General features: G+C 41.7%; 1 protein-coding gene across 1 annotated transcript in view; it reads left to right on the forward strand.

Moving 5' to 3' along the window:
• The first annotated feature begins 5,363 nt into the window (after positions 1 to 5,363).
• The window catches only part of VSNL1 (visinin like 1), a 216,899-nt gene continuing 198,378 nt past the window's right edge, over positions 5,364 to 23,884 (forward strand). Inside the window, exon 1 of the mRNA XM_077488816.1 lies at positions 5,364 to 5,643. The gene's annotated coding sequence lies outside the window, so the exon portion shown is untranslated. The remainder of the gene's footprint in view (positions 5,644 to 23,884) is intronic.

Genomic DNA, 23,884 nt, shown 5'->3' on the forward strand with positions numbered 1-23,884 from the left:
GTATAAGGTTATTGAAATTGTACTGGTTACTTTGTACCAAAGTAAGCAGAATACATATTGTCCTAAATTGATAAACAAATTCGATTTCTTTTTCCTTTTTTTTAATTTCGGATATATTTTATAGCAGAAGGTAAAAAACATTTTTTTTTTCAAAATTGTCGTTTTTTTATAGCACAAAAAACATAAACCACAGAGGGAATCAAATACCCCCATAAGAAAGCTCTATTTGTGGGGGAAAAAAACCCATAAACTTTATTTGAGTACAGCGTCGCACAATTAAAGTAACACAGTGCCGTATCGCAAAAAAAATGGCCCGGTCAGGAACACCCTGGTCAGGGAAAACTTTTCGGAGCTGAACTGGTTAATTTGTTGGAAAATATAAATGAAAAAAAAAAAATATATATATATATATATATATATATATATATATATAAATAGATAGATAGATAGATAGATAGATAGATAGATATCTCTATATATATCTATATATATAGATATATATATGAAACATCTTCTCAAATAGAATACAAAAATACAGGTAAAAAAGAAAAAAAAAATACAGGCATACCCCACTTTTAAGTACACAATGGGGTTTATTTACTAAAGCTGGAAAGTGCAAAATCAGGCTCACTTCTGCATAGAAACCAATGAGCTTCCAGGTTTTATTACCAAAGCTTAACCACTTTCAGACCGGACCATTTTGCTGGTCAATGACCAGATGTCTTTTTACAATTTGGCACTGCGCTGCTTTAACTGGTAATTGCGCGGTCATGCAATGTTGTACCCAAACAAAATTTGCGTCCTTTTCTTCCCACAAATAGAGCTTTCTTTTGATGGTATTTGATTGCCTCTGCGATTTTTATTTTTTGCGATATAAACGTAAAAAGACCGCAAATTTTGAAAAAAAATGATATTTTCTACTTTTTGTTATTAGAAAAATCCAATAAACTCAATTTTAGTCATACATTTAGGCCAAAATGTATTCAGCCACATGTCTTTGGTAAAAAAAAAGTCAATAACTGTATATTTATTGGTTTGCGCAAAAGTTGTCACATCTACAAACTAAGGTACGTTTTCTGGAATTTACGCAGCTTTTAGTTTACGACTGCCTATCTCATTTCTTGAGGTGCTAAAATGGCAGGGCAGTACAAAACCCCCCCAAATGACCCCATTTTGGAAAGTAGACCCCCTAAGGAAATTGATAAGTGGCATGTTGAGCCCATTGAATATTTTATTTTTTTGCCTCAAGCGATTGAATAATGACAAAAAAAATTTTTTTTTTTTTTTTTTACACAAAGTTGTCACTAAATGATATATTGCTCACACATGCTATGGGCATATGTGAAATGACACCCCAAAATAAATTCTGCTGCTTCTCCTGAGTACGGGGATACCACATATGTGGGACTTTTTGGGAGCCTAGCCGCGTACGGGGCCCCGAAAACCAAGCACCGCCTTCAGGCTTTCTAAGGGCGTAAATTTTTGATTTCACTTCTCACTACCTATTACAGTTTTGAAGGCCATAAAATGCCAAGATGGCACAAAACCCCCACAAATGACCCCATTTTAGAAAGTAGACACCCCAAGCTATTTGCTGAGAGGCATGTTGAGTCCATGGAATATTTTATATTTTGCCACAAGTTGCAGGAAAATAACAAACTTTAATTTTTTTTTATTTTTTTTTCACAAAGTTGTCACTAAATGATATATTGCTCACACATGCCATGGGCATATGTGAAATGACACCCCAAAATAAATTCTACTGCTTCTCCTGAGTACGGGGATACCACATGTGTGGGATTTTTTGCGAGCCTAGCCGCGTACGGGGCCCCGAAAGCCAAGAACCGCCTTCAGGTTTTCTAGGGGCGTAAATATTTGACTTCACTCCTCACTACCTATTACAGTTTTGAAGGCCATAAAATGCCAAGATGGCACAAAACCCCCACAAATGACCCCATTTTAGAAAGTAGACACCCCAAGCTATTTGCTGAGAGGCATGTTGAGTCCATGGAATATTTTATATTTTGCCACAAGTTGCGGGAAAATTACAAACTTTTTTTTTTTTTTTTTCACAAAGTTGTCACTAAATGATATATTGCTCACGCATGCCATGGGCATATGTGAAATGACACCCCAAAATAAATTCTGCTGCTTCTCCTGAGTACGGGGATACCACATATGTGGGACTTTTTGGGAGCCTAGCCGCGTACGGGGCCCCGAAAACCAAGCACCGCCTTCAGGCTTTCTAATGGCGTTACAGTTTTGAAGGCCATAAAATGCCAAGATGGCACAAACCCCCCCCCCAAATGACCCCATTTTGGAAAGTAGACACCCCTAAATTTAGGGGTACACTAGTGAGACTAGGTAATAAATGGCGGGTGCCCTGAAACTATAAAAAAATAACTAACCAACCAGCGTCACCTGCAACAGTTATATGGTGCTGGATTCTGCTGCGGACCAAAAAAAGGGTCCCGTGTGAGTTTGCGGCGGGTGCGACACGAATTCAGCCATACTATCTGTATGGCTGAACTCGAATCGCACAGAGATCGGATGTGATTTGCACTGCAGTGCGGTGCGAATCACATCCGTTCTCATAAACCGCTGCAATGTGAACCCAGCCTTAGTGACACTGGCGACGGGGGGTGATCACGGGGTTAAACCTTTATTGGGGGGGTTAGGGGGGTACCTTAGAACTAAAGGGGGCTAACCCTAACTGCCCTAACAGTTATTACAGTCACAAATGACACCCGCCGGGTGATCAGGGGGTTAAACCTTTATTAGGTAATAAATGGCGGGTGCCCTGAAACTATAAAAAAATAACTAACCAACCAGCGTCACCTGTAACAGTTATATGGTGATCACTGGTGAAAGGGGTAACTAAGGGGCAATCAGGGGGCTTTATGCGGTAGTATATGGGGGTCCCTGGCGCTATAAAAAGCTGCGGCGAACCTAAATACCTACCTGCCTAACTAGCGTCACCTGTCACACTAATACAGCGATCAGAAAAACGATCGCTTATTAGGCTGGGTTCACACTGGAGCGATGCGGGAACGCCACGAATCCGCAGCGGGTTCCCGCATCGCATGCCTCCCGGCGGCAGTTCACACTGCCCTATGCGAACTGCTGGGAGTGTCAGTGAAATGTTAATGACACCCCCAGATCAGTTTGCAAATCGCAGTGCGATCTGCAAACTCGGATCGCATGGTGTGAACACCCATGCAATCCGATTCTGCTGTGGACCAAAAAAAGGGTCCCGTGCGAATTTGCGGCGGGTGCGGCGCGAATTCAGTATGGCTGAACTCGAATCGCACAGAGATCAGATGTGATTTGCACTGCAGCGCGGTGCGAATCACATCCGTTCTCATAAACCGCTGCAATGTGAACCCAGCCTTAGTGACACTGGCGACGGGGGGTGATCACGGGGTTAAACCTTTATTGGGGGGTTAGGGGGGTACCCTAGAGCTAAAGGGGGCTAACCCTAACTGCCCTAACAGTTATTACAGTCACAAATGACACCAATGCAAAAAAAAAATAAAAAAATGCTATTGGTGTCACTGTGACTGGGGGGCAGGGGTGATTGGGGGGGGGGGTGATCGGGGGGTGAAGGGGGGGTGTGAGTGTGCCTGGCATGTTCTACTGTGAAGTGTCGTGTTGGTGCAACTCACCGATCCTCTCTCCTCGGTGCCGGAACGAAAAATACCGACACGGAGGAGAGATTACATCACTTCCTCTCCTGTGTTTACATTACAGGAGAGGAAGTGATGTCACGCCTCACTTCCATTCGTCAGGAGCGATCGAGAGGGGGTGGCCATGAATGAATGGCCGCCCCCTCATCCCGGATCGCTTCTGAACGAAAACCGACCGCCGCTGGCACCGGGGGGGGGCCCGATCGGGCCCCCCACCCGCGGGAAGGCAGGGGCGTACATGTACGCCCATATGCCTGCCCGTGCCATTCTGTCGACGTACATCGTCGTGCGGCGGTCGGCAAGTGGTTAATTGAACAAGCTGGGGTTAGAAGCTCATTGGTTTCTATGCAGAAGTGAGCCTGATTTCACACTTTCCAGCTTTAGTAAATAAACCCCATTGTGTACGTAAAAGTGGGGCATGCCTGTAAGAAACATCTTCTCAAATAGAATAGAAAAATCCAGGTTAAAAAAAAGAAAAAATGAAATCTTCTCAAACAGAATACAAAATTACAGGTAAAAAAAAAAAAAAAAAAAAAAAAATATATATATATATATATATATATATATATATATATATATATATATATATATATATATATATAATGAAACATCTCAAATAGAATAGAAAAATCCAGGTAAATTTTTTTAGAATAGAAAATTGCAGGTACAAATAAATAAATAATAATAATAATACAAGAAAATTTTATACAAGAAAATAATAAAAAAAATATATATTTTTTTATTATTATTATTATTATTTATTTATTTGTACCTGCAATTTTCTATTCTAAAAAAATTAACCTGGATTTTTCTATTCTATTTCAGATGTTTCATTATATATATATATATATATATATATATATATATATATATATATATATATATATATATATATATATATATATATATATATTTATTTTTTTTACCTGTAATTTTGTATTCTGTTTGAGAAGATTTCATTTTTTCTTTTTTTATTATTTATATATATATATATATATATATATATATATATATATATATATATATATATATATATATATATATATATATATATATATATATATATATAAATGAAACATCTCAAATAGAATAGAAAAATCCAGGTAATTTTTTTTTAGAATAGAAAATTGCAGGTAAAAATAAATAAATAATAATAAAAAAAAAAAAAAAAAAAATATATATATATATATATATATATATATATATATATATATATATATATATATATATATAGTGTGTGTGTGTGTATGAAACATCTTCTCAAATAGAAAACAAAATTGCAGGTAAAAAAATATATATATATATGAAACATCTTCTCAAATATAATACAAAAATCCGGGTAAAAAAAAAGAAACATCTTCTCAAATAGAATACAAAAATCCAGGTAAAATCTTTTTTTCCAAATGTGTGGCTACTAGTAGTAGTAAAATGTCAGTAGTCATGTTGGGTGACAATACAAAGGATCATGTGTTCAGAGGGGACAGCAGCCTCCTGCATGCAAATCATATCCTCCATTGTAGCATTTGTGGGGAAATGAGGTGTCGCCGGAGCCGAGGTTTGAGTAGGGTGATGGATGGAGGGAGGGAGGAAGGATGAAGGTGTGGAAGGATCAGGGAGAGGAGAGGAGGAGTGACGAGGATCAGGCTTGCTGCTGCTGCTGCTGCCTGTACCGCTGTGCTCCGCGCCTGCGCTCTTCGCCGAGCTTTGATTTGCTCCGGGATTCCCAATAGTGGCGCACAGAGCGGAGCTTGCAGAGAGCGGAGCTGCAGAGAGCGGAGCTTGTACTGCTGGCGCTGACACCGGGCGCCGTCCAGGAGGGAATCCAAGCAAGCACGGTCGGGATCACCCCCCCACTGACTCGCTCACCTACCCCCTGCTAACCCCCCCCCCCCCTCCGGCGCGGTCAGTGGGGTCTCCATTGTGTTCCCATCAGGTCAATCCGCAGCGCCGTCAGACTGTAAGTGTCAATCATCTGTATGGAATGTATATGTCACATTGCAGAGGGGGGGAGGGGAGGGGTGCATGCAGCAAATAAGAAAAAAAGATAATTTGGATGGATTCCCCCCCTGGTTCCATGTAAGGGGCTTACAGAGATCAGGGTGCCAGCGGTGCAATCTTGTTTGCTCACATATGTTCAGCTCTGATGCAGTGCAAATCCACATTGCTCCATGCTAATGCTCCCCTGTGTGCCATGGGGGGGGGGGGGGGGTAAATGCAGGGCTCATTCAATGGACCTGTCTCACCATGGCTCACTAATTCATGCAGCAATTTTATTACTACAGCATAGAGATGATCTGCTGCCTCTCAGCTTTGCACCACTGGAAATAGATGAATGTCCCAATATTGTTCTCCTATGGTAAACATTCCATTGGAAAAAGAATGACAGGAGCTGTCATTGCAAGCTCATTTATAATGCAGTGGTAAAAAAAAAAAGTATGCACTATGGACAGACTAGGATTATTTCTAGGGGGTCCTTTTTTATTATCATAAGCAGCTTCATCATTTGCCTTCATTGATCTGGATGTAAATAGCATCAGAAAGGCAGGGACACATTATGCAGCAGCCGCATGCAGTTGTACAGTTCTCTAGTATAGCATTGGAACCTGCATGTTATGTGCAAATAAATCATCGTATGACCTGTCATGTGTGCTACACTAGTGTCTAATGCATGTGTGTCAGCCCAAGGTCATACTAGTATTAACCCTGCACCATCCAAAAAAGCCAGCAAAGCAAGAATTGCCATTGTTATTTAATATATTGTAATATAATATTATATATATAGATAGATAGCTATATCTATCTATATATATTTATCTATATATCTTTATATATTTATATAGATATATATAGATATATTTAGATTTTTATATGTAAATATATAATGTTATATGTTTATAGATATACATAGTTATATATCTATCTATCTATCTATCTATCTATATATATATATATATATATATATATATATAGATATATAACATTTTATATGACTATACATATATAGTTTATATAACTATGTATATATAAAAACTTTATATAACTATCTATCTATATATATATATATATATATATATATATATATATATATATATATATATATATATATATATATATATATAATTATTTTATATTATATATTATATTATTTTTATATTTATATTTATATATATATAGATATATAGATATATATAGATAGATACATGTATAGATAGATATATGTATAGATATATATATATATATATATATATATATATATATATATATATATATATGCACACACACACACAAAAATACTGTATACTATATATAGACCATTATATATATTTGCTCTGGTTTTTTTACTAGTTCATCCAATGCCCTTTGCCTAGATGTTTTGTTTTTTTCTCCTCTTATTGCTTTTTCTTCTTCATTCTATAATCTATTAAATCCAAGAACAAGCAACGTTAGACACAAGCCCAATTTAATTCTGGCCTGTCATAATTTCTCGATGACATCCGGTCCTGCTTCATTTCTCTACTTTAATTCTCTCCTCGCATTGTTCTGCAGTTTTTCTTTAGCGGTGCCCCCTTTTTGCAGGATTTAGGTCTCATTGGATGAAATCCATAAAATCGGAGGCAATCTGGTTAACCTGTAAATCATGGAGGCTTGAATAGTTCTGTGGCTTTGATCACATTACCTTGTGTTTATCTGGGTCCGCAGGGACTAGATAGCGATCTTCTGTTGTCTTGGAAGGAAATGTGGCGAGTAAGTGACCTCTGGACCATTTTTTAAGGTTATTTAGCTAGAAGGACCTTGCCCTTTTTTTGTCTGTAAAGATTGAGCTACATGTAGGCAAGCCTAATTGTGTAAGCTTATTGGTGCCCCGTCTCCCCGCTCTCTGCAGGTTGGCCAGCGCTGCAGTATCCCCCCCCCCCCACCCCCCACTCTTCTATGCAGTCCGATGTGCATTATGGAATCCTTGTTCGGTCCCCCTGCCTTCTAGAATAGCACTACTTATTTCTTAAGAACCCCAAGCATTTGATTTATTGTCAGCTTGTATGTTTGCAACATTTGCCTTGTGCCAAAAAATACTGAAGTTACTGCATCATAGATAAAATGGGAAATTGGACAAAGCCGACTGAATCGGACTTTGCAGATACTTGTAATACTAAAGACCATTTATCCAGTACTGTCTTAATTCAGCAGTTTGTGAGGCAGGAAAATGTAACTGGATTTGTTATCTTAACCAAGGGAATAAGCTGAATCAGTGTGTATTGGCATGCATATAGATTTTCAGAGCATGAAGACAAAGACGCCTACAGAAGACATGGTCCATAATATCTATATATGGGCTTGCCAGCAATCTGTTATTACTAGGAACCTTTTAGATCGTTGTGTCCCATGAAGATCATGCTGTCCCATAACCTGCAATCAGCAGATAATTAAAAACTTCGGCCATGGAGTCTGCATAGGACGTCTATATAGACCGCTGATAATTAACATAAGTTTCTGTTTAAACTCCCAAGTCAATGACCCACCAAACATTCATCCCATTCCTTAGGCTGAGTATGTTATGTCGCTTATCTCAGCTATATATAACGGCGATATTATATTAATGGCTTTGTTATGGGAAATCTGACAGCAGAATATTCATGGTGCAGACCCAGGCAGGGTGAGAACCGGTGGCTGGGTGCCTATGGGCTATAGACATAGAACACTGGCTAGTTCTCTTTTTCATTGCAGACATTCTCTGAGCCATTTCCGTCTCCTAGTTATGCTTCATAAATCAAAGCAAATATAGCTGGTGCATTTGCTTTAAAATGACCATCAACCTGTACTTACAGCGACAGCAGATCGCTACATTGGATAGGAAACTGATGTTGAGGTTTAAATTGTATTATACCTGCATTTTCATCTTTTTTTCTTCTAGGCTGTGACGTTTATAAGGTAGTAGACTTTATCTGCAGTGTGTGTTTTTTAAAGCATACTTCTTGTTTGTAAAATAAATAAGATTAGAAGACAATAGCATTGCCTGTTTAAGCAAAACAAATAGCATTATAACAGAACAAACTGTGGTCCAAAGGAAAAGCAAAATGTTGTTTAAAAATTTAGCATTTCCTAAATTAAATAATGCATTTGTTTTATCCTTAAAGGGGTTGTAAAGTTAAAAAAAAATTGTGCGCTGTGTACTGCGCATGCACAGTACACAGGACAACCACATTCCAAAAATAGCTGAAGATGAACGACGCCTGCACCGTGAGTCCATGTTCTAGCCCCACCATCCAAGTGGACATAGAGTTAGAATAAAAAGAGCCGAGCGCAGTGAGGCTGTGCCCGAAACGTGGCGAGCGAAGCGAGCCCGCGTGGGGCCCTCTAATATGTGCAGCCCTATGTCCACTTGGATGGTGGGGCTTGCACCTCGACTCACGGCACAGGCGCCGTTCATCTTCGGAGATTTTCCGAATCTCCTTCTGCTCCGTACTGCGCAAGCGGACACTTCTAGATGGCCGGACGCTATATGTCAGAACACCGCCCCCGTTTTACTTACCTGACCCCTCGAAAGTCCCGCTCTTGCACCCGACATCCTCTTCGCCGCTCAGCCTGGCCGCTGATTGGTTACAGTGGATGGATTGAAAGCCATTGGCTCACGCTGCTGTCAATCACGCTGCTGTCAATCACATCCAATGATGCGGCGCGCCGGGGGTGGGTCCGAGTGATACAGTGAGCGGCTATGGCCCTGGCTGTATCACGGGAGCGTGCCCGCAAGCACTTCTCACCGTGCGAGGGAGCTCGCACGAATGTGAGAAGTGCTTGCAGGGGGGAGTGGAGACAGCCGCAGAGGGACCCCAGAATACCAGGTTCAGGGCCACTCTGTGCAAAATGAGCTGCACAGTGGAGGTAAGTATAACATGTTTGTTATTTAAAAAAAAAAATACCTTTACAACCCCTTTAATAACTAAAGCTGAACTTTGGGCTCAAAAATTTTCACTTAAAAAGTATGCATTAACCACTTCAATACTGGGAACTTATACAGCTTGCTGCCCAGACGAATTTTGAGCTTTCAGCTCTGTCGCACTTTGAATGACAATTGCGCGGTCATGCTACACTGATGGGCACCAATGATGTGGCATCAATGAAGTGGCACTGATAGGCGTCACTGATAGATGGCACTGATATGCGTCATAGATAGACACTGATAGGTGGCACAAATAGGCACTGATAGGTGGCACGGATTGTCATGGATAGGTGGCACAGATTGGCATGGATGGGTGGCATGGATAGGTGGCATGGATGGGCATGGATAGGCTGCACGAATGGGCATGAATGGGCACTGATAGGCAGCATAGATGGACATTGATAGGTGGCATGGATGGGCACTGATAGGCGGCACGGATGGGTATTGTAGTGTACAGTATTGTATAGAGTTGGATGCCCATCAGTGCCAAACAATAATGCATGGCAATCAGTGATGCCCATTGTGGGCTCTGATTGGCATCCATTATGGGCATTGATTGGCATCCATTGTGGGCACTGACTGACATCCCTGGTGGTCTAGGGGGGGCATAAATGGTGCTGGGCATCCCTGGTGGTCTGGTGGCATCCCTGGTGGTCCAGTGAGGGCATCCTCAGGGGGGCTGTGCTGATAATCGATCAGCACAGATCCCCCCTGTCAGAGGAGCAGCCGATCGGCTCTCCTCTACTCGCTCGCGTCTGACAGACGCGAGTGAGGAAAAGCCGATCACCCGCTCTTCCTATTTACACTGTGATCAGCCGTGATTGGACACGGCTGATCACATGGTAAAGAGTCTCCGTCAGAGACTCTTTACCGAGATCATAGTTGCGGTGTACAACGATCACCGCGATGTGGGCCCCGGGGGAGCGCAGCGGCTTAATATCCTGATCATGTCATATGACGTCCGGTCAGGATATTAAAACCACTTTGCCGCCGTCATTTTGCTATATGGCGGTCGGAGAGTGGTTAAAAGAGAAGGAAATTAATCCAATTAGCGTGCACCAAATGCCTTTGCAAGCCCAGATATAACCATAAACACGTGGCAGTGATGTCATCACTGTATTGTACATAGCTTGTGCAGAGAACAGAGCTATTGGAGGGAGCCAGCAGGCCCCTCCCATTACAGTAACCTACAGGAGAGGGCGGAGACAAGACCAGTCACTCTGTATAAGGAAGGAGAACAGAAATGACCGGTCTTTACTGCTACAGGAACCCCCAGCACAGAGGCAATGTTTACACTGGATTATTGCACAGATCTGAAAGAAATTTACAAAGCAAACCAAGTTTCATGAAATAATACATATGCCTCTTTTATTTAGACAAAATTTGGGAGATTCACTAAAACTGGTGCACACAAAATTTGGTACAGCTGTGCATAGTAACCAATCAGCTTCTAACTTCAGCTTGTACAGTTAAAGTGTTATTAAACCCACAACAGTAAAATCAGTCTGTATATGCAGTAAAGTATGCTGGTTATACTCACTGTGGAATCTAAGGGGCTAATCCTGTGCATTGTGCAAAAAGGCTGCTTGATCCTGTCTTCTCTGATCCTCCCCTTCTTTTAATCTCCCCAATCCATCTCCAGAACCTTGGGGGCATGCTACACATTCTCAGTTTGGTGTGTGCTGCTGGAGAGTTTTTTACTTTTTTTCTTGGGAGGGTGGGTGTGATCAGCACAGGGCCAATCAGCCCTGCAGCCTCATGGGACAGCCAGAGGAGAACAAATACCCCTCCCACAAGCATTAACCAGACACCGATAGAAGTCACAAGACTGCTATATACTGCTGATGAGAAAAGGTATGTAGCCATTTATCTTTGCCAAAATAATTGCATTTTCATGTTCTGTGTACTGTGGGAGACCAGATATCATAAATGCAGGGTCCTGGATTTAGTAACATTTTAGGCTTTGACAATAAAACCTAGAAGCTGATTGGTTACTACGCACAGCTAAACCAGATTCTGTGTGCACTGGTTTTAGTAAATCTCCTCTTTCCTCATCTCAGAATTTAACTTTAGAGCTTCTTTATTTGCAGTGAGAGATCTCGTAATCTGTTATCAGGTCCTAAAACCCTAAAAAATGTTGTGCCTCTGCCTGTCCTTTTCACCACTTCATGACGATTGATAGTACAACTTGTATTAAGCAGAATATACTATTATTTCATAAAGGGCTGACTTTTTTTTAGAACTACTCAGCTTGTAGCAGTGACCCCACACAGGTCTTTTTTTTTTTTTTTCCTTTGAGTGTATATAAACCCCCACCTTGTAAAACAACCCATAGGCCCCTTTCACACTGACGTCCCGTTCAGGCCCGCCTGTCAGTTTTTCAGGCGGACCTGAACGGGTGCTCCATAGAGCTCTATGGAGCGTCGGATGTCAGCGGTGACATGTCCGCTGACATCTGACCCGCTCCGATCCGAAAAAGTGTAACGGAGGAAAAAGCTATTTTTCCATCCATCTGCGGATCGGATCGGATGACGACGGGCACTGCGGTCCGTCGTCATCCGATCTCCCATAGGGGAGAGCGGCGCTGTGACAGTTCCGTCCCTGCGCAGTATGCAGAGACGGACCTGTCATCTCCCTGCTCAGCGGGGATCGGCGGAGTGATCCCCGCTGAGCAAACGGATATCCACGGGGCGGATCAGAACTGATCCGCCCCGTGTGAAAGGACCCTTAGACTTTAAAACAGAAATGAAAGGCAAAACATTTCTGTATAGATAATGAAAACAAAACATTATAAATACTCTTTTCCCCTTTTTATAAGTGATCACATTCATAGTTACATAGTTAAAGTGATACTAAAGTCTTGTTTTTTTTTGTTTAAAAATAACAAACATGTTATACTTACCTGCTCTGTGTAGTGGTTGTGCACAGAGCAGCCCGGATCCTCCTCTTCTTGTGTCCCTGGCTGGAGCTCCTGGCATTTCCCTGCTGCCAAGTGCCCCCACAGCAAACAGCTTGCTATAGGGACACCTGAGCACAGCTCGGCCCCACCCTCTCTCTCTCTTCATTGGCTCACTAAGTTTGATTGACAGCAGCCAATGGCGCCCACTGTGTGTCACAGCCAATCAAGAGGGAAAGACAGACAAGTCTCTCCTGCAACGTCACTGGATTAAGATGGGGCTCGGGTAAGTATTAGGGGAGTTGAGGGGAGCTGCTGCACTTTAACCTGGTTGAAAAAAGAGAAATCTATTCAGTTCAACCAACCGGGGAAAAAAAGAGAACTAATGCCGCGTACACATGACCGGACTTTTCGAGGGACCAGGTCCGACAGACTTTCGACGGAGTTCTGACGGAGTTCTGACAGAGTTCTGACGGACTTTCCGAATGAACGGACTTGGCCACACACAATCACACCAAAGTCCGACGGATTCGAACGTGATGACGTACGACCGGACTAGAATAAGGAAGTTCAAAGCCAGTAGCCAATAGCTGCCCTCGCATACACACGAGCGGATTTCTCGGTAGGAACTGGGTCCGGCGGAGTTCCGGTGGAAAAATTTGAAACATGTTCCATTTCTAAAGTCTGTCAGACTTTTGCAAATCAAAAGTCCGCTGCAGCCCACACACGATCGAATGGTCTGCCGAAATAGTTCCGTCGGACCTTTGATGTTGAAAAGTCCGGTCGTGTGTACGCGGCATTACACCCTCAAATAGAAAATCTCCATTACACGATCCAATACCCATAGTTGATCCAGAGATCCCAACTGTTCTCAGCTGCAAAAGCCCTGGGGAGGAGAAACAGCAGGATACTGATCTTCACAGTGACACCAGGAACACCAGGGATTTCACACAAAGGAAGCAATACAAAGAGAACAGGATACCTTTTCATACATGTATATGGTACAGCAACAGCAGGAACATATCAGGAATATGAAATGTTGGGTTTACATTTTCTCTAATTCTTCCAAATGTGCCTGTCTGTTAAAGGTATAGGAACCTCTCATATAGCACTGTCTTATTTTTAAAAAAGTGCTATAGCCTCAGCTTTTAAGTTACAGATCTAACCCTCTTGACTTGCTGTTCAATAGACAATTAATGATTTTTTAAAACCAATACAACTTGGTAACATTCACCTTTTATTCATTTAACTAATGCAGCCTCCAGCTTCTTCTTCCGGGGGTGCATGCACTCCAGATATGCTGTCACACATGGAATGATGGGACTGGCTTCCTTGTTTCTGTTCCTCTGGGCTGCCTGTGTGTCCAGTGCAGGTGGCCCCTGCGTGTTTTTGTTGTGAGCATACACATAAAGGTGGCTCTGCCTGGGCTCTATAGCAGAGGTTGTCAACCAATAGTCCATGGACCACTGATGGTCCACGAGAAAATGTTGGTAGCCCCCAGGGGTTCTTTCGCAAATCAACATTGTAGCATATTTATACCACCCAGTGTTGTTACCAGTGTTGTTCTCAATGTGTGCTGCTAATACTGTCAGCGTGCATTGATACCCAATGCCTCCTCTGTAGTTCTGGCTCCTTGGACCTCAGAGGGATGCGCTGGGAGTAGTGCAGAGAGTGGGAGGTGAAGAAGCAGGGGACTTCCAATGGCAACGCTGATCGCAGACTGTGGGAGGGAGCACGGAGCTCAAGCTCATAGCTGGATAAGGAGGTGAGATCCAATGATGAGTCTGTATAAGACAGCAGTGTGATGCAAAGTACCGGGGAGGGGGCAGAGAGCTGGAACATTGTTTGTATAAGGCATGTAAAATTCATGTTAGTGGTCCGTGGGGTTTAAAATTGTAAGTTTAATGGTACGTGAGGTCTGAAAGGTTGGCGACCACACTATAGGACCCTGTAAGCCAAGGAGTCACCCTTACTACAGAAAGTGCGGACACTGATGAAGGGTCTTACAGGGCTGTTGTTTTACTGAAGGTGGATGCAGGTTTGTTAATTGGCCCATTTAGAAGTGTGTGAAGATTTGCAGAGTTAATGTTAAATTCTTTTTCTTTGGCATTTTAGTCATTTTAGGCAAAAATATAAGCATCTCTATAGCTTTGACCAAAATAAATGCTGAAATATTTTGCCTTATTTTTCTTTTTTTATTTCTAAATTTTCATTATAGGTGATCATTCAAAGCTAGCTGCATGCTAGGAAATCTATACAGTGCCATTAAGGCTGAAATGAAACTGAGCATGCTTGATGTCTGGATCGTTTATGCTCTAATGTACAGTATATGTCGGAATATTTGTATCTGCATAGAAGAAGATAACAGCACAGAGATGTGTAAATGTGACCATCTAATACAATTTTAAAGTGGTTGTAAACACTTATAAACCACTTTGACCTACAGGTAAGCCTAGATTAAGGCTTACCTGTAGGTCCAAGAAATATCTCCTAAACCTACACAGTATAGGAGATATTTACTAAAAGACAGTCACCGCTGTCTACAGCGCATGCGCCGTACACGGCGGCACGCAGGCGCACTATCGCCGTTAGCAGCATGCTGCTGCTAACGGCGATATGCTGTTAGTGGCGGCTCCCATGCGCATTCGCGGGAGTGACGTCATCGCTGCTCCACTGCTGTGAGTGCCGGAGCAGTGATACCCAGAAGAAGATGGACGCTCCGTGCTACAGGGGACAGCGGTGACATCGCTGGCTCCTGTGTCAGGTAAATGACACTATGCGATGCATAGCAGCCCATTATGCTTTACCTTTGCAGGGAGACAAAGAAGAAGTAAACCCATGAAGTCTGGTCCCCTCACTCTGCTCCCCTTTGTTCTATAACCCTACTCTGTGTTTAGTGATTAGAAGACTGGGAGGGTGCCAAGTCACTGCTGGGAGGGAGCAGAGAGCAAAATAAGCTAAGAAAAAAAAAATTTAATTTGAAAGTGTTTTTGTAGCAAACTGAAGATAAATTACTGCAAGATGTCTGCAGCTACAGAAGTCAGTAAGGGTTGGGGGAAAAAACATATTCATTTCCTAAAGATGGACGTCACCTATTCTTCAAAAATAAGTTAAAGCCCTGTAGCTGTTGACTTTTAAAAAACACATTCTTATCAGCCCAAGAAATAAAGTGCTGTCTTCCTAGACCCTGAAGAATTAACCACTGTTGTCATTATGGGTTGTGAAGCTGGTGTTGGCTTTCTGATCACTGTGCTGAAGCCTCCTGAAATGTTTAACATGTATCCCAGAAGGCTTTGGGCAAGGGGTGGTCAGATCAAGTGCAATGTCATTCTTACCTAGTTAAGGAATGAGGACGTGGGCGTAAGTACTTACTGATAAAGGTGCTTGCTACCCAAATAGCTCCCCAAAAAAAGAAACAATTCTAAATGTAAAGGAGGAGAGGGTTAGGATTATGTAATTTATAAAATGTGAGTAAATGTCTGCTTTAAAAGAGAAGTGCGGGAATAATAAAAAATAAACATTTATACTCACCTAGGTGGATGCAACATCGGTCCTATGCTGCAACTGTCCTTCGCTGCTTCTGCACTGAGAACTGAGCGGTCAAAGGCCGCTAATTGTTCAGTTCTTGGTCCTCAGTGAGCAGAGAGCCGGTAATACTGGCTCTCTGCTCTGACCCTTCAGCACTCACTTGAGCGCTGGGCTGTGGAGGGGATGGGAGTGGCTGGCTCAGGCTGTCAGGCAGGCATCCAGGTGGATTCCAACATTAAAGTCGGGATCTCTTCAAAGCCTAGACATGCTGAGTGACATCAGCCAACAGCGGACTTTAGCCCTGACTGGATACAAGGCATAGGAGTGCAGAACAAAGTGCACTCCTGTGATCCCCAGGAGAAGTAAGGCCAAGAGAGGTTTGGCCCTACTTCTCCTTTAAGAACATATAACTATTAAAATGTTCATAGCCTGGCCACAAATCACAGATTTGTAACACAGAATATTCTTGACATGTGTACCCTGGTGCCGAATGAATGAACACCTCTATACATCTGTGCAGGAGTTATGTCTTTCCTTGTCATCTAGTCAAGACAGCCGAAGATCACACACTGGGAAGAAGTCAAGAAGAAGTTGGATGAATGAGCCAGAGGAGGTGAGTATCCGCAGACTTTAATTCCACTTTGAAGCATAACTAAACCCCAGAACAGTGGTCTCCAAACTGCGGCCAGATGCGGTCCTTTGTCTACCTTTATCCGGCACTTTTCTTCCCACCGACAACAACAATGGGGCATAATTCCTGTTACTGACAACAACAGGGCACTATTTCTCCCATTGACACCAATGGGGCATTATTCCTTCACTGAAACAAACAATGGGACACTATACCTTCACTGATACCAACAACCAGGCACTATTTCGCCCACTGACACCAACAATGTAGCATTATCTCTCCCTCTAATGCCAACGATACACATTGTACTCCCACTGATTCCAGATCAGTTTCTACTCCCAATGGCTGCAGTCTGGCCCCCTAAAGTCTAACGGTCAGTAAACTTGACCTTTGTTTAGAAAGTTTGGAGACCCCTGTCCTAGAACATAAAAATGATAGTATTTCAGCTTAGTGAGGCTTATTTACTAAAACTGGAGAGTGCAAAATCTATTGCAGCTGTGCATGGTAGCCAATCAGCTTCTAACTTCAGCTTGTTCAATTAGGCGTTGACAAAAAAAAAAACCTGAAAGCTGATTGGTTTCTGCGCAGAGCTGCATGAGATTTTGCACTTTCCAGTGTTAGTAAATCAACTCCAGTGGTCCTTAGATGTAGTGGCTACATTCGTTTTCTTTTTGCATACGTTTTTTTATTTTATTCTGGTGATCCTGCTATAAAATTCCTGTCCTAGGGTGACAACCGTACAAAGCAATATTGTAGGACTCCATTACACTGTTAGGACTACATAAAATTGTTCATCCACAAAATTTCTGTCTGGATGAACAGGTTTTTTTTTTTGCATTAGTCGAACAGATAAAACAAAATGTTTTCAATGGTATATTTAACAGACTAAAAGGGAGCAAATAAGAGGAATGTATTGTTAGAGTTTACTTACACTTTAATGCCTCCGCTTCCTCTTACACAAGCCTGTAATAATAAAACCTGGTAACGCTGATGATGTGTGCTCTACAAGTTAATGTGATGTCCTATGGGCACCGTCTCAGTCTTTTGCTGTTGAGCTATGATTTTACTGTGAATCAACCATATTGGGCCTATTTTATTAGTCAGCTGACACTCTTTTTATTAGAAGTTGAGCATTGTTGCAATTGTGTGCAGAGTGCTATTGTATTTGAAATAAAGTGACAGTATGACAATGGCAGGGGAAGTAACTTTACAGTATGTTGAATAGACGACACATTTTATATTTTGCCATTAACAAACTCTCAGTAGAAATCTTATGTCTGATGTAATGTAAATTCGGAAATTAATTCATTTTTTTTTTTTTATCAATTCCGGTTAGCCTTCAATCGTAAAAGCACCCCTTCCAATAAAATAGAAAATAAAATACATTAAAATGGTTCTTGCTGGCGTTAAAAGTAGGCAAGCAGTCACTAAATATGGGAAAAGTAGGCAAGCAGTCACTAAATATGGTAACGTAGGCAAACAGTCAGTAAAGATGGTAACGTAGGCAAGCAGTCACTAACTATGGTAAAGTAGGCAAGCATTCACTAAATATGGTAACGTAAGCAAGCAGTCACTAAATATGGTAACGTAGGCAAGCAGTCACTAAATATGGTAAAGTACGCAAGCAGTCACTAAAAATAGTAACGTAGGCAAGCAGTCACTAAATATGGTAAAGTAGGCAAGCAGTCACTAAATATGACAAGGGGGCATATATTTAAAGCAGTGAGTGCGACATTCACCAAACATTCACTGCATCAATCAATGTAACCTAACCTCTTGGTGCCAGCTGCATGCAAATATGCGCCCCCTCGGTGGGTGGGCGTTGGCGCAGAGCAGCCACATATTTGTGTGCATTAGTGCAAATACAGCTAGTTATCGGTGGCTAGCGGAAATCTCTCAATCGCTGCTTGTGATCGGGAGCTTTCCAATCATGTGACCTCCGTGACAGCCAATCAGGGTGGTCACATAATCATAAACCCTGCCCCGCCTCCCAGCATCCTAAACCCCTTAAAGGGCTGGGAGGCGCCAGCTTATAGGGGTTAAAGCACAAGCACCATGAGGATATACCTATAGTGAATGGTTGATGAATCATTTTTGCATTCTTCTCCATATTGTTCAGTCCATGTATACACTCTCTTCTTTCTGTTTGTGTCACTAGTGAATGTCAAGTCTGCTGACAGCAGTAGGAATTGATAATTAATGTACCTAATGACACAGGACCTATATATAATAGAGGGTGAATATCACTATCTGCTCCCTGCTGGACATGACTATGGGGTTGATTTACTAAAACTGAAGAGTGCAAAATCTGGTGCAGCTCTGCATGGAAGCCAATCAGCTTCTATCATCAGTTTGTTTAATTAAAATTTCACAAAAAAAAATAAAAATAGAAGCTGATTGGCTCCTATGCAGAGTGGCACCAGATTTTGCACTCTCCAGGTTTAGTAAATTAACCCAAATGTGTTCACTGCAAAACCCTCAGACCCTCAGTTTCAGGGTCTTCTCAGTCTTCTTATAGCCTAGTCCATCTTTATGTAGAGCAACAATTCTTTTTTTCAGATCCTCAGAGAGTTCTTTGCCATGAGGTGCCATGCTGAACTTCCAGTGACCAGTATGAGAGAGTGAGAGCGATAACACCAAATTTAACACACCTGCTCCCCATTCACACCTGAGACCTTGTAACGAGTCACATGACACCGGGGAGGGAAAATGGCTAATTGGGCCCAATTTGGACATTTTCACTTAGAGGTGTACTCACGGGGCAGCACAGTGGTGTAGTGGTTAGCACTCTCACCTAGCAGTAAAAAGGGTCGCTGGTTTAAATCCCAACCACGACACTACCTGCCTGGAGTTTGCATGTTCTCCCTGTGCCTGTGTGGGTTTCCTCCCACACTCCAAAGACATACAGGTAGGTTAATTGGCTTCTGTCCAAAACATTGGCCCTAGCATATGAATGGAGACCTTGGATTGTGGGCTCCTTGAGGGTAGGGAAGGGACCAATGTGAGTGTGCAATGTATAGGGATAGGGACAATTGTAGACACTCACTCAGGTTGAACTAGATGGACTGGTGTCTTTATTCAACTTTACTAACTATGAAACTATTATATTTTCATGTTGCTACAGTAAGAAAACATCAACATGAAAATATACATGCATACTATGGATAACAATTATACAATCAATTTAAAGGTACACTTACATATATTTAGGTGACGTGATAGATCAACATTCTATCATATTACACTTAAAACTCTATATATTATAGATATATTTTCCTCTTCAATATACACCCCTGAAGAAGAAGATATCTGTACTCCGAAACGCGTTGGATGAAAGAGGGTCACATTTGTCATGTTAGGAGATGGTGATAAAGTTCCTTATTGAAATGCTCTATTTTAATTAGGTGTGCCTAAAAAGTCCATAATAGAGTTTTTATTTTTATTTTGCTTTTCCTTTAAAAAGTATGATGGTTCCTATGTTTCACCAGCTGGCTTCTGAATTTTAGATAAATTTGTCTCCTCGGGATGTTTTACCTTATGATTATGATCACTTTGCTGTATCTCTCCTCTCCAGTCCATAGATCTAGATCTGACTTAAATTAGGAATGACATTCTTACTCATAGGTTTGACCTTCTTGTGATTTGCAGCGCCCTTCAAGATGCCTGCCAGAACCAGGCTAAAGATTTGTTTGTTAAACTTTGTCTCCTGGGAAATTGTCTGGCATCGCTAAGCACAGCTAAAGAAAAGATCTCTCTTGATGTGGAAATCTGACTTTTCAACATGCCAAAGTTGTCATGAACACAAAATCTACTTTGTTAGTAATAGTTTTATCTTTTATTTGACAGCTGTTGTGATGGAAGTTAGTTATTTACAGAAAATATTAGAAGTTGGCAGACGTATGTGCCCAGTACAGGTGGTACCTTGTTGTTTAATTCCATCTTTTATTACCCAACAAACTCAAAGCAGAACTACGCTATTGAATTCATTCTTAACCACATCAATACTGGGCACTTTCACCCCCGTCCTTCCCAGAACAATTTTCAGCTTTCTGCGCTTTCGTATTTTCAGCGAAAATTGCGCGGTCATGCACCGCTGTACCCAAATGACATTTTTATCATTCTGTTCACGCGGATAGAGCTTTCTTTTGGTGGTATTTATTCACGACTCTGTTTTATATTTTTTGTGATATAAGCGAAAAAAGAGCAGAATTTTTTTTTTAAAAAAACGATTTTCTTCTTTCTATTTTTTAAGAAATCCAATAAAATCGAATTTTGTTATAAATTTAAGCCAAAGTGTATTCTGCTACATTTTTTTGGTAAAAAGAATTCTGTTAAGTGTATAATAATTGTTTTGTGTGATCATGGACATATGTGTGCAGATAATCATTGGGACATGTGATTTTAGTGGGACATATGTGGGGGACAGGTGTTTTTACTATGTGGGGACATGTGTTTTGGAGACGTGTTTTGGGGACATGTGTTTTGGGGACATGGATTTTCGGGACATGTGTGTTTACTTTGTGTGTTTTACACTGTGGGGACACTAGACTGGTGATCAGTGAGTAAAAAGCTGTAAAAACAGCTCATTCTCACTGATCACCAGCCGGCTGCAGCGATCCGCTCTCCTTTCCTCACCGACAACTTTTGTGTGAGGAGAAGAGAGCTGATTTCCTAACAGCTGGCTCTGTATTTACATCACATGATGGCTGTGATTGGACACGGCCATCATGTGATCAGGAGGGCCAATCACAGAGCCCCCTCCTTCTGAAGGACGTTTATATACAGCGGCTGGTTGGGAAGTAGTTAATATTCAAAGCAAACTCACACATCCATCCATGTCTCCATCCTAGTATTTGTAGCAGTGGCTATCTTGACTAAGGATTCCAGGAAGTAAATACTACCTGAATCATCTGCCCTTAGCCCAGGCATGCAGGCAGGAGGGTGTCTTTAGCTAAGAAAACTCCTCCTGAAGACTCCTGGGATGTATGACTTTTTTTTTACATTTCTTCAGTTACTAGGAATTAACTGAAGAAATGTAAAAAAAAGAAGTTTAAAACACGTAAATACGATATCATTTCCTATCTATTTACTAATGCTAGAGCAGCATAAGGATTATAAATAATCAATGTTGATTGAGAGAGAGAAGTTCTGCTTTAACCTGTTACCGCCCACGCTATAGTCTAAAGATGGCTAGAGTGCAGACTGACATTTCTGGAAGGGCGTCTATGGACATCCTGTGATTGCGCTGCCCACGGGCCCCCTGCAGGGTGCATCGGCAAGGATCTGTGATCACTGTGTCCTTAGGACACGGCTGATCACAGATCGGTGTAAAGAGCCAATCACAGCGGCTCTTTACAATGTGATCAGCTGTGTCCAATCACAGGTGATGACTGTGCAAACAGGATTTGCCAGTTATCGGCAATCCTCTCCTCACGCTGACAGCTCAGAAGGAGAGGAAAGTCAATAACCGGCAAAACCACACAGGGGACAGCTACACTGATAATCAGGGCACTGATCATCAGTGTCCTGATGATCAGTGCAACCCCAACAGTGCCCACAAATGCTGCCAATCTGTACCCATCAGTGCTGTCAATCAGTGCCCATCAGTAATGCCCATCAGTGCCCATCAGTGATGCCTATCAGTGCCCATCAGTGATGCCTATTAGTGCCCATCAGTGCCGCCTATCAGTGCAGCCTCATCAGCGCCCTCAGTGCCATCTATCAGTCCCTATCAGCGCACGTCAATGAAGGAGAAAAATTACTTATTTAGAAAATTGTAAAACAGAAACTAAGAAAAATATTGTAATTTTTTTTTTCTGTGTTTTTTTCTTTTGAAAGCTCTATCTGTCTCAGAACAATGATAAAAATGTCATTTGGGTACAGTGTTGCATGACTGCGCAATTGTAATTCAAAGTGCGACAGCACTGAAAACTGGCCTGGGCAGGAAGGGGGTGAAAGTGCCCAGTAGGCAAGTGGTTAATTGGTGAAATAGTAAAAGTCTACAGTTAGTACAAAAGAGAAAAGTTAGCAAAGGAGCGGAATAATTCAGTCCCTGTTCACACCTGTGTGACTTGTCGCTCCTTGTCGCAATCATGCATCCATGCACAAGAGGAATCCCATTGACATTGTTCTTCCATGTGATTTGTAAAAAAAGTGCAGGAGCTTTTTTTGGGCTAAGTCCACAATTGAGCTTGAGCTTCTTCAAGCATTTCTGGTCCTTTTTTATGTGTATTGAACATTTTTGTTAGCCATTAGAAAGCTAGTAACTAGGAGTTGGAGATGCAAAAAAACGGTGTGAAAAGGGAGCATTACCTACATTTTCAGGTGTTTTTTGGGCATTTTTCAATCTACAGGCACCAAAGACATATAATTCTGCCCCAAAGAAGCTCATGTACAGGTATACCCCACTTTTAAGTACACAATGGGGTTTATTTACTAAAGCTGGAAAGTGCAAAATCAGGCTCACTTCTACATAGAAACCAATGAGCTTCCAGGTTTTATTACCAAAGCTTAATTGAACAATCTGGGGTTAGAAGCGCATTGGTTTCTATGCAGAAGTGAGCCTGATTTTGCACTTTCCAGCTTTAGTAAATAAACCCCATTGTGTACTTAAAAGTGTGGTATGCCTGTACTTTTTCAAGCTTTGATGACAAACTTCAATTGACATTACCCTCAGGTGTGAACAGGCACCAATGGGATAATGGGAATCTTCATTTTAAGCTTTGAAAAACTCTTCAGTAAACGTGCTTCAAACTTCCCAAGTGGGAATTGGACCCCGGTGCAACGTGAGTTGTTTATGACCCCAAAGACTTGGAAAAAAAAAATATTTTACAAATTGTAGTTCTTCCCCACCTCCTTAATGCCGACCTTCAGTCATTTTTTCAACTTTCCTTCTATTAATCTTCTGCCCTTGTTGTTTTAACCTTGGATAGTAAAACATTTTTTTCTGCCAGTAAATACCTTATACAGCCCACATCCTCTTTCTTGTCTGGTCATTAGTCTAGGCTTATGACATCATGCACAGCTCTCTTTCTCTCCCCTGAATGGGGTTTTGCCAGCAAGGGAGGGGGGTGAGTCATAAGAGGGCCATTGGGAGCTGCAGAGCTGGAAGTGTGTCTGTGTAAATCCAGGAAGTGAACAGGCAGCAGTTTAAGCTGCCCACAGTTAAAATGGATGTAGCGAGACTCAGTGGATTTCTGCAGCATATT

This window comes from Lithobates pipiens, unplaced genomic scaffold (genome assembly GCF_037356315.1).
Source record: "Lithobates pipiens isolate NorthernLeopardFrog02 unplaced genomic scaffold, aLitPip1_a1.2 Scaffold_18, whole genome shotgun sequence".
NCBI classification, from domain to species: domain Eukaryota; kingdom Metazoa; phylum Chordata; class Amphibia; order Anura; family Ranidae; genus Lithobates; species Lithobates pipiens.